Here is a 4,187-nt window from a genome sequence, read left to right on the forward strand (position 1 = left end):
GCTGACAAATACCATTTAGAATGTCATTAATAACACTTCTAAAGACCTTGAATATTATTTAGTACCAATTGTGAAAGGGAAAAAAAAAATACCATCTAGAATGTCGTTAAATGAAAGAATGTACGCAGTGGACTGGGAGAAGTTTTTTCTCATTCAAAATAGGTATTAAAAACTGTAAAGAAGTCCAGATTTGTGGCAAATATTCCTATTGATTTTGGAGAAATATACTTTGAAATATGGAGCTTGTTGGAGGAATGGGAACGTTCAAAGGCACGAGCAACCAATTTTTCTTGAATGTTTCTTCTTTTGCTGTTGCTTACTTTTGGAACAAAGAAACAAGGAAATTAAATTCATGTGATTAAGGCCAAGTCTGTCTAAACAGAAAGGTAAAAGTCACCTAAAAATTCAATCTTCTTATAAGCTTAAGGCGCCCTTAAGTATACCGGTTAACAGGGGCGGAGGGAGGGGGGTCGAGAGGGGTCAAATGCCCCCCCTCACCTCCTAAAAAATAATTTTACACCTGGTTAAAAAAAAAAAAAAAAATCCTGGTCCCTAGAATGCGCCCCTCAGCATTTCATCAATGGACAAAGTTGCCCATCACTTGCCGAGTTGCCGTGAGATTTTTTTTTTTTCCATAACTGAGATAACTCAACTATGTAGCTCTTTACAGAATACAGAAATGGCGGAACTGCAGTCTGCGGTAGGGACGAAATGACGAAGGTTGAAGACAATGAGCAACTTTTTTAAGTTTTCTAAAAAAACGCATCTTTTAATTAATTGAAAAGTTAAAAAATTCAAGAGTCATGATAAGCCTAGTACTCGAGACTTGAGACTACATATCTACACCTGCTTTCGGATGACATTAGCTTCTTTTCATTTTTTTTTTTTTTAAAAAAAAAAAAAAGCAAATCAGTTCACATCTACAACTACAAGATCACAAGACTACTAGTCTACTACCGTAAAGGCTAAAGCAATACAATAAAAAGCCTATAACTAGGTGACTTGTCAGTTGTCACAATAAAAAGTATCATTATTATTTACTTTTTTTAAAAAAAAAAATAATCACTAATTAGTGTGTGTCAGTGTGAGTCATTAGGAGTACTTGTGAGTTGTTAGTCGTGACTTCACGTGACCGTGTGCGCAGCAGCGTTTGGCTTTAGAACTCAGAGGAAATCAAAAAAATTTAGGACGGTTCAGATTTTTTTTAGCGGATAAGATCACTTGGGACAAAAACACAAAAAAAAAAAAAAAAAAAAAAAAGAAAAAAAAAAAAAAAAAAAAACCTATTCTTATTTAGAGCTGTATAGCCGTCAGCCATGGTGTTATTTTTTGTGTTGGTTGAACTTGAAGCAAGTCTTATTTTTTATTTTTCTATACTCCTCTCGTTCAAAATTCAACCGTTCAAAGTAATTTCTGAACAAAATTCAACATTTCAGATTCAGGTATGTAATAAATTTTCTTATTGATTAAGATTTAAGTTTTTATATTTAAATTGTTCTTTTCAAAAAAAAATTTTTATATTTAAATTATTTTTTTACAATTGTTTTTATATTTAATTGTTTAGGAATATATATATAATTTTGTTTCATATATTAATTATATAAAATATATAATTGCAGTTGTCTGAGATTATGGAGAACAATGATTCAATTGAACTACAATCAAATTCTAAAAGAGCTCGTATTGAGATTGATTCAGCAAATCTGACAACCGATCCTTGCTTGAGGAAAAAAATTTCTGATTACCATCCTAGTGATAGAGACAAAATTCAAAGAGCATATCTACAATAAAAACCTTGTCAACCATTTGAGCATAATTTTCCACAAATGCAATTTGGAAAAACATGGCGTCGTTTTAATCCAGCATGGTTCAAAGAATATTCTGACTGGTTGGAATACAGCATTTTAAAAGATGCTGCGTATTGCTTGTTTTGTTATCTCTTCAGACCAGACACTGGAAATCAAGCAGGAGGAGACTCATTTGTTACTGAAGGGTTTAAAAATTGGAAAAAGAAAGATAAGTTACAGAGTCATGTGGGGGCTCACAATAGTGCACATAATCAAGCTCGACGAAGATGTGAAGCTTTGTTAAATCAGAAACAAAGCATCATAACATTTTTTGACAAGCAATCAGATCAACAGAAAAGGGACTATAGAATTCGTTTGAATACATCAGTTGATTGTATTCGCTTTTTACAACAACAAGGATTAGCATTCCGTGGCCATGATGAATCTAAAAGCTCAAGTAATCAAGGAAATTTTTGTGAATTGTTGCAGTTTCTTGCGAATCATAGCGAAGAAATTGACAAAGTAGTCTTGGAAAATGCTCCAGAAAATCATCAAATGACTGCACCGGACATTCAAAAAGATATAGCAAATGCTGCAGCAAGTGAAACTCTAAATGTTATTCTTAAAGATCTTGGAGACGCATCATTTTCAATCCTAGTTGATGAATCTCGTGATATATCTGTTAAAGAACAATTGGCAATTGTTTTGCGATATGTAGATAAGCGGGGCCATGTGATTGAACGTTTTTTAGGCATTACACATGTTAGCAACACCACAGCTGCAGTATTGAAGAGGACAATTGAGTCAGTACTTAACAAGCATCATTTAAGTATTAGCAGATTGCGAGGACAAGGATACGATAGAGCTAGCAATATGCGAGGTGAGTTGAATGGACTTAAAACACTTATTTTGAATGAAAACTCATCTGCCTATTATGTCCATTGCTTTGCACACCAGCTTCAACTGACTTTAGTTGCTATTGCTAAAAATCACATCCAAATTACAACTTTTTTTAGCTTGGTTAATAGTGTTTTTAATGTTGTTGGAGCATCATGCAAACGTCGTGACACACTTCGTGAAAAACAAATTGCTGAGGTTGTGGAAGCACTACAAAATAATGAAATTCCTACTGGTCGTGGCTTGAATCAAGAAATGAATGTAAAGAGACCTGGAGATACACGTTGGAGTTCTCATTATGGTGCAATTATTAATCTTATTCTCATGTTTTCTTCTATCATCGAGGCTGTTGAAGATATTGTGGAAGATGGTTTATATTCTGAACAAAGAGCAGAAGCAAATATATTGATTCAGTCGCTACAGACTTTTGAATTTGCTTTCAATTTACATTTAATGAAAAGTGTTTTGGGATTACAAATGAGTTATCTCAAGCATTACAACGAAAAGATCAAAATATTCTGAATGCAATGAAGTTGGTTGAAGTTTCAAAGCAACGTTTACAGGCTATGAGAGAAGAAGGGTGGAACTCTTTATTTGAAGAAGTTTCTGTGTTTTGTGCCAAAAAAAATATTGTTGTGCCCAATATGGATGATATGTACCAACCTCGATCACGGAGAAAAGCTCAAAGCATGACAAATTTGCATCATTACCGTGTGGAGCTTTATTATACTATTATAGACATGCAACTCCAAGAACTTAACAGACGTTTTACTGAGGCAAATTCTGAATTATTACTTTGTGTTGCATGCCTGAGTCCAGATGACTTGTTTGATGCTTTTAATAAAGATAATATACTTCGTCTTGCTCAGTTTTATCCAAATGATTTTTCAGCAGTTTAACTTATGACCTTGGACAACCAACTTGAAACATATATCATTGACATGCGTTCTAGTGAAGAATTTGCAACACTTGAAGGGATTGGGCAACTTGCTGAGAAGATGGTGGAGATGAAAAAAGATATCACATATCCATTGGTTTATTCATTGGTGACATTGTCATTGATTCTATCAGTTGCGACAGCAACTGTTGAAAGAGCATTTTCAGCAATGAATATTGTTAAAAATCGTTTACGTAACAGAATGGGAGATCAGTGGATGAATGATTGTTTGGTCACGTACATTGAGAAGGATATATTCAAGACTATCAGCAATGAAAAAATCATGCAACGATTTCAATGAATGAAGACTCGTCGAGGACAACTTAATTAAATTGTAAGTTACATTTATATGTTTTAAAAATTAGTTTAATTTTGATCAATTATTTATTTATTGCGTTACTTAAATTTTTTTCAACTTTAGTTTTTTTTATACATTGAAAAAAAAATTATTGACCCCCCTCACCCAAAATCCTGGCTCCGCCACTGCCGGTTAATGTCAGAAGAAGGGAGGCCAGTAGGGGCCATTCCCCCCAATTTCTTGGAAACAAAAAATTATAAGGGTGAAC

The 4,187-nt window shown here is 33.7% G+C and overlaps 1 pseudogene; it reads left to right on the forward strand.

Annotated features, from left to right (window-relative positions):
- Positions 1 to 1,631: 1,631 nt before the first annotated feature.
- LOC133863276 (uncharacterized) lies at positions 1,632 to 3,952 on the forward strand (annotated as a pseudogene).
- The last annotated feature ends 235 nt before the right edge of the window (positions 3,953 to 4,187 follow it).

This window comes from Alnus glutinosa, chromosome 3, assembly GCF_958979055.1.
Source record: "Alnus glutinosa chromosome 3, dhAlnGlut1.1, whole genome shotgun sequence".
Lineage (NCBI taxonomy): Eukaryota > Viridiplantae > Streptophyta > Magnoliopsida > Fagales > Betulaceae > Alnus > Alnus glutinosa.